Raw genomic sequence first — 15,657 nt, forward strand, 5'->3', positions numbered from 1 at the left:
TGGGCTTCCTGTATTGATGTCAGGCAGGGCAGACAGTTTCCCAATGAAGTAAGAGACACGGGTCCGATGACAACCCTTCTCCCTTCATACTTCTTAATAGCTGTTTGCTAGTTTACCGCCATTCATGACTGGATGTAGCACCACAGACCTTGATTGTAGGGTTTCATTCCACTTTTTATTCCCTCATGCTGTCACTGTTTAGTATGTGTGCAGTTCAGTTTTGTAGCTTCATCAGACTGCATCTCATCTTTATGACGCCTGATGTTGCTCCAGATTGGACCCTTGGTCTGCCGATAATGTTGAAATGACAAATATGACAAATCATGACATTACAAGTTGTGTTGGAGTACAGTTCTAATGCCGCTGATACCCCATGGCACCTCATGTTGTTTTGAGCTATTAGAAGCAAAAAAAATCCAAATGCTGGAAATCTGAAATAAAACAGAAAATGCTGAATGAAGCAAGTGTGGCAGCATCTCTGGAGAGAGAAAGAGAATTAATGTTTCAGGTCATTGACCTTTCGTCAACATAAGGAAAAGTGAGAAAATAAGTGTGTTTTAAGTTGCAGAAAAGGGGGAAGATGGAGAGAAAAAAGGGAATGTCTGTGATAGGGTGGAGACTATGAGAATCCAAGTCAAGCCAAGTTGAGCTTATTGTCATATACACAAGTCCGGTGAGGTACAGATACAATGAAAAACTTGCTTGCAGGCACGTAGATTGAGGCAACATAAATTATACATAAATTATACAAGGCAGAGAAGAAAAAGAACTGTGCAAAACAAGACATCAGTTCAAAAAAACAAGTACCAGAAACAAGTCCATGGTAGTGCAAGAGGTGGTCTGTAGTGTTCTGTTGTTGAGGTAAGATTAGGGTTGTGCAGGTCAGTTCAAGAACTTTATGTTTGTAGGAAAGTTACTGTTCCAGAACCTGGTGGTGGGGGACTTCAGGCTTCTGTATCTCCTGCCCAATGGTGGCAGCGAGAAAAGGGCACATGGCCCAGATGGTGGGTATTGTTGGTGATAGATGCTATCTTCTAGATGGAGCCTCCTGTAGTTGCTGTTAATGTTGGGGAGGGTTGTGTTCATGATAGACCAGGCTGGGTCCACTGCTCTCTGCAACCTTTTACCTGGGTCATTCTCTCTCCTCTCCCCTTCCATCAGGTAGAAGATAAAGGAGCCTGAGGGCATGTACCACCAGGCTCAAGGACAGCTTCTATCCCAATGTGATAAGACTATTGAATGGTTCCCTTATACAGTGAGATGGACTCTGACCTTACAATCTACCTTGTTGTGAACTTGCACCTTATTGTCTACCTACACTGCACTTTCTCTGTAGCTGTGACACTTTACTCTGTATTGTTATTGTTTTTACCTGTACTACCTCAATGCACTCTGTACTAACTCAATGCAACTGCACTGTGTAATGAATTGACCTGTATGATCAGTATGCAAGACAAGTTTTTCACTGTACCTCGGTACAAGTGACAATAATAAACCAATACCAATACCAATACCTTTGCATTGGAATTGCCGTACCAGGCCATCATACCATACCAGGCTAGTCAGGATACTTCCTGGAGTGCATCTGTAGAAGTTTGTTATAGTATTTGGTGACATGCTGAATCTCCTAATGTTTCTAAGAAAGTAGAGCTGCTGGCATGATTGCACCTATGTGCTGGGACAGGGCAGGTCATCCACAATGTAAACGCCCATTTCCAGCATTTTCTGTTTTTATTTGAGCTACGAGATCTGTTCCTATTCCACACTATAGTGATACCACCCAACATGAGGAAGAGTGAGCTGAGTGTGAAAGTTGTGTATTTTCTGCACAGATCCATCTGTATCAGGCTCAGCAGTGGGGAGTAAGGTCCAGGAGCTTTTTGCTTGTACTGGTTCTCTCACCATTAGCCCCGTCTGGCATTTAGTTCAGTCACTGGTGGTGCTACCAAACCATTCTTGGTAAAGTGCACCTAGTAGTTAAAACACTGCTGGTTGGGAGGCCTTGCTATGTGCAAATAGACTGTCACATTTCCTACAGAGGTGACATTTCTGGCTGTAAAGCAATTTGGGATATTATTGGAACTGATTAATTACAAATGGCAATCAAAAGAAATGAGGTAGCCACTTATACAACTTACCACACAGTCAAACATATCGTCACCTTCAACAATTAGTTCCTATTCTACAAAGAAGTGTCAATAAGGTAGTGAATATTAGTGTAATTTGAATCTGCTGGATTAATTCCACATGGTTTTCATGTTTATTGAGTAAGGCAAAACTTGGGAGCACAGAGTTAGTCACTTTCAGTCACGCTCAGGAGAAATGATTTGCAAAACTCTGCAGTTAGGGTCAAGGTCCTTTGATTATCAGTAGAATGTAGGAAGGCCTTTGGATTTAGATCATCGCCGCTACTTCAGTCAACATCACATATATTTCTTTTATTAAACAGTTCCTGTGAGATGAAACTATCTTTGGTTTGTTTTATCTAGTACTTCATGTTCAGTTAAAGATGTCACTTGGCACACAGAGGTTTCTTCTATTTTATCTTATACTTATAACAATGAAAATAGGAAGCCGTTGAGCCTATCAGATCCATGCCAGGGGAGCAATCCCATTAGTTCCGTTCCCCTTCTCCTTATTTCCCTGTAACACTGTAACTTACTCTTCATCAACTCCCCTTTTGATTTTTTTTTCCCCAGTTACCTACCTATGAGGGAATTTACAGGATCCAATTAACCCGCCAGCACATCTTTGGGATTTGGATGGAAACCAGATCACTTGGAGGAAACTAAAGCAGTTACGGAGAGAACATATAAACTCTGCACAGCTAGAAAACGAGACCAAGTTTCATCCTAGGTTATGCGCTTGGGGCCTGTGCTGGTGCTTGAACCCATGGAGTGGGAGGCACTGAGCCTCAGGTGCATGGAAGGTGGAAAGATTCAAATGGTTCACAGATGGCACCAAATCAGAGTGCTAACAAGACTTAAGTGTAACCTACAAACAACAGCTCAGCTGGTTTAATATACAAGACAGTTTGTTATCCCCTCCTGACAGAATGCTATGTTACGCATTTTACATTTTGTGAGGTGCAAACCAGCAAGGAGTATACAATAAACGTGAGGACATTGCGAAGTGTGGAAGAACAGAGGGACCTTGGTGTGTATGTTGATAGATTCTAAAGATAAGTCGGTTAAAAAGGCCATTTTTTGGCTTTCCATTTTTTAGCCAAGGCATGGAATATAAAAGCAGATTTCCCTAACTATGGCTTCCCCCTCTACCACAGTTAACCAGGTCACAAACATGTCTCCTCTATTTCTTGCTCTTCTCCCTTCCCAACCAGAACCAGGTTAGTGTTCCCTTCTCCTTCAACTCCACCAGCCTCCACATTCAAAGGAGCAATCTCTGTCTTTGTCACCACCTTTAATGAGATTCCAGCGCCACACACATATATTCCCCTCCGCTCCCCTTTCAGCATCCCAGTGGGACCATTCCCATCACGACTGCCTGGATCAATCTTCCATCTCCACCAACCACGGCTCTCCTTATTGCACTTTTCCATGCAACCGCAGGAGGTGATGTGCAACACTTGTATTTTTACCTTGTCCTTGCCACCATCCAAAGATCCAAATAGTCCTTCCAGTTGAAGCAGTGATTCACTTGTACTTCTTCAAATATTAGTATATTGCATTCAATACCCGCAATGTGATCAACTCGGTATTTGAGAAGCCAAGCACAGATTGGGGGATTCCTTTGCAGCAAATCTCCATTTGATCCACAAGGGTGATCCTGCCTTTGGGTGCTTACACTGTTCCAATGAAGCCCAAAGTAAGCTTGAAGAACAGCACCTCATCTTCTGAGTAGGTACTCTGCAGCCTTTGAAACTCAATACTGAATTTAACAGTTTCAGATAACCAGCCTTTCCTGTTTGTGTCAGAACTGTTCAATTCTGATGTAAGGTCATGCATCTCTAACTTTAACTTTTCTTTTTTCTCCACAGATGCTGCCTGCTGAGAATCTCTGTGGTTTTCTGCTGTCATATGAGAGCACATGGGTTATGCTAACATTGCATGCAAACTTATTAGATCGCAGTTTGAGTACTGTGTTCAGTTCTGGTCTCCACTTTACAGGAAATGTGTGACTACACTGGAGTTGGTGGAGAGAGTTACAAGCATGTTGCCAGGACTGGGAGATTGTAACTCCGAGAAAAGGTTGGATTAGCTTGAATTACATACTTTGGAACAGAGGAAGTCTAATTAAGGTATATAAAATTGAGGGGCTTGGAGAGAATAAATAGAAAGAACCTATTTCCCTTAGCAGAAGGGTCAGAAATCAGAGGGTATTGATTTAAATTAACCAGTAGAAGGATTAGATGGGTCATGAGGGAAGAAAATCATTTTACACAGAATGCAATAAGGGTGTGGAATTCATTTGTTGAGAGGGTGATAGAATCAGAAGCCCTCAACATATTTAAAAAGTGCCTGGGGGGTGTATAACCAAAGAGCCATGACCTACAGGGTTAGATACCAAGTACCGGAAGGTCAGATAAGATTGGGTAGTTCTATTTCAACCAACACAGACACAATGAAATTCCGCTTTGTCACTCAATTCCACCTCAGGATCCTAATGAAGTCTCATTGATTGACCTACCAGAAATGGTTCTCTGTAATAACAAGAGTAAAGGGAAATAATTAGTGATCGTGGTTTTCAATAGAAGTAGACTGTATACTCAAGATGATTATGCAACAGGAAGTAGAGGTGAGGATGTCCACAATATCAGAGTTTCTCCAGTATGCCTATCAGTGTGCACAGTATTGCCGTGAGCATTTTTCCTTAATGTGGTGCTCTTTTTCCTATGTATGAATCTGTTGGGTACCTTAGTCCCACCCCCACCATTGTGCCTCTCAGAACTTTAAATTCTTCATGTACTTTGCTTTGATTCACTTTGTTCAGGAGTTTACCATTCCAGCCCATGTGCATTTCTTCACAAAATTACAAAACCAGAGGGAAATGGGAATAACTGACTGATGAAGTATAGCAGAAGTGTAAGATTATTGTTAAGTAACATGCTTGTCCTAGACCAGTAAATATAAAACGTAAAGTGCAGCTGAAGGACCAAAGCTATCTTGTTGATTGCACCTTGCACTCTGCTCAGTGGCAAAAAAAAGATAAATTCAATTCATTGCTCACCATCCAGTTAAATATTAACATCTAAAACAAATTATCAGGTACAATAAAATTCTGGAAATATGTCCTCTTCCAGCCATTATGAAGCATTTTCAATCATGATTGTAGTTATACAGTGCATGGTGTAAATCACAAATAGAGCCAAACACATTCACATTTCTTGGTATTCATATATTCACAACTCTGATTGCCATTCTTGCAATGACACATACTTGAAACTGCATCATGTCAACACAGTTAAGTATGGTGACAAAATGAGGTAAAAAATTCAGAAGTAGACCAATGATCCAGAAGCAGAGAGAAATAATAGTCTGAATTGATGACCTGTTGTATTGAAGTTACACAAAGGGATGCGGTTTTAGCAATATTATTATCCTTTGCTTTATTCAGTTGAGAGTCTGCATTCTTCCAGTAAAGTAGGACATATGATCAACAGAAAAATAATCTAATGCATACAGACCAAAGAAATCCATGGTTCTTAGCATTTATTTTGCCTTTATACATTATTATTAATTTTCGTGATGCCCTCTGATACTGCAAATTCTAACATTTTAAAATTTTAATTTAATATAATGAAAATTTGAGGGGATAAAACTGCAGTGCTGTGGAAAAAGATTGGCAGAGCAAGGCTGGAAAACTCTTACTAACATTTGGCACTCACAATGGGCCAAATGGCCTCCTTCTGTGCTGTTTTGTTCATATAATAATTAATCATGAAATTACAAGGTTATGTTGCTCTATTCATCAATTCTGCTCTTGAGAATTATAAATAAAATTTAAAACAGTTGCCAGAATAGTTTTAAAGATATTTTGACAATAATCTCAGTTGAGGTAGACATTTATATATGTATTGAAGTTGAAACTGTCTCAATTACAGTGAATCCATTAAAAAAAGATAGTTAAAGTTATTAAGCTATCCAACTTAGCTTTGTTTTAGCTTGTTAAAAACATGATGTGGGTTAAGTCAGTTTGCTTCAGATTTTTTTGCAAACCAGCCTTTGGCACAAGGAAGTAATACCTGCCACACCTTACATGAAACTTGATAAAAATCCACCATTGGTTTAACTGATTGGTTTTAACCTTTTTAATGTACTTCCAGCAACAGCAATAACAGCTTTCGTTTACATAGTCCACTTAACATAATAAAAGGTGAGGAGGCACAAAGGCTTTGTCAAACACAGTCTGGCACCAAGTCATATCAGTAATTAGTGGGAGAAATGGCCAAACATGGTCAAAGAGATAGGTTTAAGGAATGTCTTAAAGATGGAAAGAGAGTTGGAGAGACAGAATGGTTTAGGGAGGAAATTCCAGAGATTAGGGTTAAGGCATTTGAAAGCATTGGCACCGGTGGTAGAGCGATTAAAAATGGGATTGGCAAGAGACTGGAATTGGAGAACTACAGAGAATTTGGTGAGTTGTGGGACTATTATGGAGATTATTATGGGGATAAGGAAAGAACAAGACCAGGGAGAGGATCCATCTCTACACTTGTCAAATAATGTGATCAAAAAGCCAAGTAAACCTCAGAAGATGATTTATGTATCATAGAAACAAGGGTCATCCATTCAGTCCCTCAAGCTAATAAAATGTTATTGACCTGAAACATTAACCCTCTTTATCTCTCCATTGTTGTGGCCTGACTTGCTGAGTATTCCCAGCACTCTCTGCTGTATTTCAGCCCCAAGATTGATTGAATAAGACCATGGCTCTGCATTCTTGTCTACCAATGGTAATCTTTCAACCGCTTGCTTGTCAAGTCTCTGTCTGCTTTTGCCTTAAAAATATTCAAAGATCCTGCTTCTTTCACACTCTTTGAGGAAGAAAGTACAAAAAACTCGTGACCCACTCTGAGAAAAACAAAATTCACCTCATCTTTGTCTTAAGTGGGGAACCCCTTATTTTTAAACAGTAATCCCTAATTCTAGGTTCCCCCACACAAGGAAACTCACTCTCCATGTTCATCTTATCAAGACTCTTAGGATCTTGCACGTTTCAATCAAGAACCCTCTCACTCTTCCAAACCCCAGAGAATATGAGCCTAACCTCTCCACCCTTCCCCATAAAACAATCTATCCATTCCACAAATCAGCCTAATAAACTTTCTCTGAACTGCTTCAGATGCATTAACATTTTTAAAAAATAAGCTAATACAATAAACCAACTAATACAATAAACCAATACTGTACACAATACTCAAATGTGGTCTCACCAATACCTAACCTTTCTACTTTTTATTCAATTCCACTCACAGTCAACAATAACATTCTGTTAGCTTTCCTAATTACTTCTTGTACCCGCAGGCTAGCCCTTTATGAATGATGTATTAGGACATCAAGATCCTGCTGCATCTCATGGCTCTGCAATCTCTCACCATTGAGATAATATGCTTCTTTTTTAAAAAAATATTTTCCTGCCAAAATAGACCACTTCACATTTTCCCACATTATATTCCATTTGCCAGGTCGTTGACCACTTGCACAACATATCCTTTCATAGTCTTCACTACATACTTTCTTATCTATCTTGGTGACATCAGCAAATTTGCTTATTTTATACATATATATAAATTGTTAGAAGTCGAGGCCACTGCGCTGATCCCTGTGGTACACCACTCATTCCATCTTAACAGCCAGGTACAGATACACTTATGCTGTCTCTCTGTTTCCTATCAGCCAGCCAAACTCTATCCACTTGTCAGCTTCTACAACCTGAGCTTTTATTTTTCACAATAACCTTTGATGCAGAAACTTACCAAATGCCTTCTGTAATTCTAAGTGTCGTACATTCAGCCAGATTCCCTCTTTCCACAGCACATGTGATTTCTTCAAAGAACTCCAATAATCCGATTCCCCTTTTGCAAAACCACCAAATTCAGAAAGCCATTCATTTACTTTCCATGGGAAAATTACACTTCTGCAGCCAACAAAGAGCAGTACAAGAACAGAAAGAATAGCGGTCAGAGCTGCTTCCAGTCTGGGATGTTGGAAGCTGGAAACAGCCATTGACTTTACAGAGCAGCTGTGGAGGTACAACTGTAGAAGTGAGGAGTCATCTTTGATAGGCACTTGAGGCAGGGTGTTCCATGGGACACTGTTGCAAATACATATATTTAAAGCTACTTGGGAAGTGAACAGCTCCTTGCTATGTGCCTGTGATGCTGCTGCAAGTAAGTTTTTCATTGCACCTGTGCATACACATACTGTGCATATGACAATAAACTCAACTTGACATGACTTGAGATAACACTATGCTGCTTGGTAGAAAGTGCTGTGAAATGTTTTCATCTATCTTTTGGCTATAGAGACTGTGAAATGTGAAAGAGTCAGGATGGTAACAGTATTGATTCTGCACCCTGTTATATGACAATGAAAGTCCCTCCTCCAAACTGCAAAATTCCTATCATTCCTCAGAACAGGGTTTTCAGGTTATCTGTGTGCAACAGCCAATGTCAGGACATGGGTGGGAACCAGGACAATAACTGAAGCAGAATGCTCAGTCAGCCTTTAAAATTGCCATTTAATACACCATATAATTCAACTGTTAGATCTTTCTCCTTCTTCTTAAAGTCCTGTGGGATCGAGGATGACTTACTATTGGCTTTGTGGGTTCTATGGTGGCTAGTGAGGTCAAAATGGGAACTGCTGACACTTCCACAAATGGGAGATGGGGCAGACAGTGGCCAGCAGAGTGGAAGAGTGGGTTATATGTGAAGTGGTTGGCTCTTTCCACCACTTATTCAGGGTCTCTGTGTGATCCCAATTCATATCTCCAGGTTCTTAATTCCATCTGGAATGTTTCTTCTCCTACTTTGAGTTGTTATGGGCCACAGATTCCCAGGAATCAGTGGGGTCATTGCATTTCTTCAAGGAAGTTTCGAGCATATCCTTGAATCTTTTGCTCTGTCCACTTTGTAATCATTTCCCATTGACAATGCTTGGAATAGAGTGTTCATTTCAGGAGTGTGGTGTCAGGCCTCTGAATGACATGGCCTGCCCAATGTAACTGACAGAGTGTAGCTAGGGCCTCAACACTGGGGATGTTGGCCTCAGGGGGGACAATGACATTGGTTTGTTTGTCCTTCCAGTGGATTTGGAACATTTTGCAGAAATAGTATTGATGATGTATTTCCAGTGCCTTGAGATGCCTGCTGAAGGTAGTCCTGGTTTCAGAAGCATAAGGGAGGGCAGGGATCACTGCTGTCTGATAGACAGAGAGTTTTGTGCCAGGTCTGATATCTTTACCTTGAAAATCCTTATCCTCAGGTGACCACAGGCTTTGCTGGTATATTGATGGTGATGTTAAATTTCAGCATCAATATCTGCCTTCACTGAGAGATAACTTCTGAAAGAGGGGAAGTGCTCCAAGTTTCCAGGGTCACATTGTGAACCTGTGTTATTGGAGGGCAGTGTGCTGCAGTAGGGGCAGGTTGGAAGACAATCTTTGTCTTGTGGGTGTTGAGTGGAAGGCCCACCACCTCGCATGCTTCAGTACCTGGGTCAACAATGGCCTGGAGCTTGGTCCCTGAGCATGCACAAACATACTGTCGCCTGCATACTGCAGCACAACTACTGAGGTCTGGGTAACCTTAGTTCAGAAGCACTGTCACCAAAGGTTGAACATCTTCTCATTTGGGGCAACGTAGTGATGCAGCTAGTAGAAGTGCAGCTTCACAGCTCCAGCAACATGGATTCAATCCTGACCTCCCATATTGTCTGTGTGGAGTCTGCACGTTCTCCCGGTAACCACATGGGTTTCCCCCCAGGTGTTCCAGCTTCCTTCCACATCTCAAAGGCATGCAGTTGGAAGGTTAATTAACCACCATAAATTGCTGCTAGTGTGTAGGTGAGTGGCAGGATCTTCAGGGAGCTGATGTGAATGTGGGGAGAATAAAATGGGATTAGTGTAGCTGAGTGGGTCCTTCATGGCTAGAACAAACTTGATGGGCCAAAGAACCTGTTTCCATGATGTATTTCTCTATGAATCTATAACTCATGGAAAGTCATGCTTGATGAACCTTTTAGAGTTTTTGAAGAGGTAACCAAAGAGGTAGATGAGGGTAGGGCAGTGGATGTTGTCTATTTGGACTTTAGCAAGGCCTTCAACAAGGTCCCGTATGGTAGACTGGTCTGGAAGGTTAGGCCCCATGGATTCCCGGGAGAGCTAGTTAGGTGGATTCAAAATTAGCTCAGAGGTAGGAAGCAGAGGGCGGTGGTTGAAGATTGTTTCTTGGAATGGAGGCCAGTGACTAGTGGTGTGCAAGCATATAGTTCAAGTTGTGTCACAGGTAGACAGGGTGATGAAAAAGATGTTTCGCATGCTGGCCTTTATCAGTCAGGGCACTGAGTATAGGAGTTGGGACATTATGTTGCAGTCGTATAAGTCGTTGGTGAGGCCGCACTTGGAGTACCGTGTACAGTTTTGGTCACCCTGTGAAAGGAAGGATGTGGTTAAACTGGAGAGAGTGCAGAAAAGATTTATGAGGATGTTGCCAGGAGCGGTTGGCCAGGCGAGATCTTTATTCCTTGGGACATAAGAGAATAAGGGGCAACCTTATAGAAATGCTTAAAATTATGAGAGGCATAAATAAGGTGGATGATTAATTTTTTTTCCTCAGGGTAGAGGAGTCCAAAACTAAGTGGCATAGATTTAGGGTGAGAGGGGAAAGATTTAAAAGGGACCTGAGGGGCAAATTTTTCACACGCAAAGTGGTGAGTATATGGAACGAGCTGCCAGAGGAAGTGGTTGAGGCAAGTGCAATCATATCATTTAAGAAGCACTTGGATAGGTACATGGAGGGGCAGGGCTTAGAGGGATATAGGCCGAATGCAGGAAGTGGGCACCCTAGTCAGCATGGACTTGTTGGGCTGAAGGGCCTGTATCCATGCTGTATTGCTCTATGACTCCATGACTTCAACTCATTAAATCTGATGATTAGCTCCACTTCCACAGTAAGTTTGTTGGAAGGGAGATGAAACTTTATGGCAAGAAAGGTTGAGAAAAATGTTGGGTCAATGATTCAGCCTTGTTTGAAACCAGGATAAAGCATCCCACCTGATACACACACCATTCACCACCCTAAACATTCATTCCCTGGACCACAGGTACACACCGTGTGCATCATCTACAAAATGCACTGCTGTTGCTTGCCTAGGCTGTTCCAACAGCACCTCCCAAACCTGTGACCTCTACCACCAATGAAGAGGATAGCAGATGTGTGGAACACCAGCACCTGTAGGTCCCCCTCCAATTCACCCATCTCAGAAATATATTGCCAATCTTTCATCATCGCCAGGTCTAAGTCCTGGAACTCCCTCCCCAATAGCATTGTGGGAGGACCTTCATCACAAGAATTACAGTGGTTCAAAGAGACAACTCACTACCAACTTCTCAAGGGAAATTGGAGGTGGACAACAAGGGTTTTAACAACAAGGTTCTAAAAATGCTCAAATATTGGAAATATATCTAATTTACTGAGAAGCCAGTGTTCATTAAAGAAAGGAGTAAATTTTAGTGGATAATATTTTTAAGTAACTTTATTTAAATTTGCAATTGATGATCATTGAGAATGTTTGCTGTGTTTGATACGTTAATTTTCACCAGAAATAATAAACCTAACTACACTCTTAAGTATATTAAATAATACTTTTTCATGCAATGGGAAGTCAATCTGAATCTTCTGTTCATTTGTTGATGGTTTAATGTTATTCCTTGGAAGAAAATAATTATTAGCAGAACAAGCTAATGGTATGAAATAATTGATTCTGGAAAGATTTAGCAAGTGCTATCCAACCTTCAAAATTAATTTAGTTGAAAATTCATGTTTATCTTAGTGCTTGAAAGATGATCTGCCCTATCATTGCCAATTCTAATCCAACGTTGAAATGAAACAGACATTAGTTTAAGAAGCTAAAAATTGTCCTTCATGCCATACATTTTACCACAGGATCATACAGCACTGAAGGAGGCCATTCAGCTCATGATGCTGGCTCTTAGAATTCAGTGGAAATGGAAATTTTGGTTGTGTGACTGTTGTGTTTCCAATACAGTGACAGCACTTCAATGTTTTGCCTTGCCTTTACAATGGTTTACAGCAATTAAGCTTGTGGGGCATGTTTCCCACAGCACAATGGTGTGGCATTAGTGACAGTAGTTTATTACTAGTAACATACAATAGGCAGAATTGTAAAAATAAGTCACACATTAAAAAAATGATTTGCGTTGGTTGTTGATTACTCATGCATAAGATGCTGGTTGAAGAGGGAATTGTGTGTTCAAGAATTGTTTTACTAATATACATGTGCCCTGGGCTGTAAAACATTGGGAAACATTGCATTTTAGGATTATGGACAACTTTGTGTACATGAAAGTTCTTTCTAATTACCTTTGCATTGTTCTGAAGGCATCATGAGAACCCAAAATGTATAAAGGTCCCATATTCCTTCTTTTAGTGACACCTTGTTCTGTGCACTTGGCTCTCCATCCACTGTGGCAAAAATCCAAATATCTAGCAGAAAACTCTGATCACTTTTGAAACCAAGGCTGCAATTGTCTAGCCAGATGCTGGGCAGATGCTGAGAGATTTTCCTTTTCAAAGAACAGAGTTCTTTTGATATGCACTTAAATTATATTTTCTTGTTTACAAATAGTTGCCTTTGTTGCACATTTTCTGCCAATATGTCACACAGAAGTGCTGTATCCAAATGCGTAACACAAACGTTACATGGAACATAGAACAGTACAGCCAGAAACAGGGCCTTTGGCCCAAGATGTCTGTAACAACCATGATACCAATCTAGTTAATCCCATCTATCTGCACATGGTCTATGTCCCTCCATCCCCTGCCTGTTTATGTGTCAATCTAAATGACTCTTAAATGTTGCTATGGTATCTTCTTTCACCACCTCCCCTGGAATTCCCCCCGAGGCACCTACCACCCTCTGTGTAAAAAAGCTTGACTTGCAAATTTCCTTTAAACTTGCACCCCTCTTACTTTAAACCTGTGCTCGCTAGTATTTGATGTTTCCACCCTGGGAGAAAGACTCTATTTACCAATCTATGCCTCTCATAATTTTATATACTTCAATCAGTTTGCCCCTCAGCCTCTGACGCTCTGGAGAAAACAATCCAATTTGGTCCAACCTCTCCATAGAGCTAATACTCTCTCATACAGGCAACATCCTGGTGAAACAATAAACAATCTGCTGGAGGAACTCAATGGGTTGAGCAGCATCTGTGGGAGGAAAGGAATTGTGAAACCCTGCATCAGGACTGAGGGTGGAGAGGCAAGATGGCCTGAATAAAGAGGAGGAGGGGAGTGGTGAGACAGGACTCTGAGGTGATTGGTGGACTGAAGGGGGGGTGTAAGATGACAGGCAAGTTGCACCAGGTAGGAGAGGGGAGCGGGGTTGGAGCTGGGAGACGGTTAGCAGGTGAATGATAGATGGAGACAGACAAAGAGAGGGAAAAAAAAATTGAGAGGCAAGTGGAACAATGTGTGGAGAGGGGAGTGTGAGGGTGGAGACAGCTGCTGGAGGGAGATAAGAGGAACACAAAGGGGGAAAGAACCCACTGGAGGGGAGGGTAACCTAAAACTGGAAAACTCACTGTTCATGTCATTGGGTTGTAGACAACCCAGGCCGAATATGAGGTGTTGTTCACATCTGGTGAACCTCTTTTGCACCCTCTCCAAAGCCTCCACGTCCTTCCTACAGTGCGGTGACCAGAACTCCATAATATACTCAAAATGTGGCCGAAACAAAGTTTTATGCAGTTGCAACATGACTTCCCAACTTTTATGCTCAATGCTCCAACCGATGGCAAGTATGCTGTGGGCCTACTTTGTCACTCTATCCACTCCTGTTGTCACTTTCAGGGAGCATCCCAAGATCCCTCTGTACATCAGTGCTCCTAAGGGTCTTGCCATTTACTATACACAGTCCTTTTACATTTGACCTCCCAAAGCACCACACCTCACATTTATCCGTATTAAACTCCATCTGCCACTTCTCTGCCCATATTTCAACAGATCTATACCCTGGTGTATCCTTTGACAACCTTCCTCACTATCCTCAATTCTGCTAATTTCTGTTTCATTTTGCAAACTTACTAATTAGTCCACCTATATTTTTTATCCAAATCATTTATATATATCACAAACAACAGAGGTCCCAGCACTGATCCGTGCAGAATATCATTGGTCATAGACCTCCAGTCAGAATCACACCCCTCCACCCCTACCCTCTGTCCTCTATGGCCAAGCCGATTCTGAATCCAACCTAACAGGTCTCAGTAGATCCTATGTATCTTAACCTTCTGGATCAGCCTATCATGAGGGATCTTGTCAACTGCTTCACTAAAGTCCATGTAGACAACATTCACCGCCCTACCCTCATCAATCATCTTGCTCACCTCCTCAAAAAATTCAATCAAGTTTTTAAGACATGACCTCCCTCACACAAAGCCATGCTGACCATCCCTAATACATTCATGCTTTTCCAGATGTAAGTAAATCCTATCCCTAAGTAACTTCTCCAATAATTTCCCTGTCACTGATGTAAGTCTCACTGGCCACCAAAGGCGAATAAAATTCAGGTATGTGAACAATGAGGCTGAGCCTCAGGCTTCACTTGCTCCTGTGTGGAGGTGATCAATAGTTCTACTTCCCCTCATAACTCACATCAGGCTCCATTCACCCACCGAACATGACCACTGACCTATACTGGTCTGGCAATGCCTCCATTCTAAGATTCTTATCCTCATTTTCAAATCCCTCCTCCTCCATGTCCCTACTTAGCTCCATATTGTCCTCCAGAAATCTCTGTACTCTTCCCATTCTGATCTCTAATCAATTCCTGATCGTAATCTATCCACAACTGACAGACGTGCCTTCAGCTGCCGAGACTCATGGATCTGAAATACCCTCCTTAAACTTCTCTGCACCTCCCTCTCTCCAAACCAACACCCCGCGCCCCCCCCCCCACACACACACACAATCTCGCTCGCTCGCTCTCTCTCTCTCTCTCTCTCCTTTTCTTTAAGAAGCTTCTTAAAACCTACCTCTTTGAACAGGTTTTTGAGTGACCTCCCTTTACGGTTCAGTGTCATTTTTGTTTTGCAGCATTCCTGTGAAATCCCATGGAACACTTTAGTAAAGATGCCATATAAATGTAAACTATTGCTCTTGATACTTAGAGCTTACAGGATAAAGAACATCATGTGAGAATTCTTAGTTTTGGTTTTCAGATCTGTTAAACCTTCCAGTTACGCTGGCCAGCTTCATGCCTACCAAAGCCCAATGCATATATCAACCGAAGAAGCCGGTGCCCCTGTAGCTGGCTGCAGTTCTGGTCTACCTCTGTGACTTCTAGTAGTTGTTTTCACTACAGCTCCCACTGGCCTTTTAAAGGTCATATCCAAAAGTTGCTGTAGGTGTTAAAGGAGCATAATCTTTCTGTCCTCTTCTCTGAGACTTGT

This window comes from Pristis pectinata, chromosome 7 (assembly GCF_009764475.1).
Source record: "Pristis pectinata isolate sPriPec2 chromosome 7, sPriPec2.1.pri, whole genome shotgun sequence".
Classification (NCBI taxonomy): Eukaryota; Metazoa; Chordata; class Chondrichthyes; order Rhinopristiformes; family Pristidae; genus Pristis; species Pristis pectinata.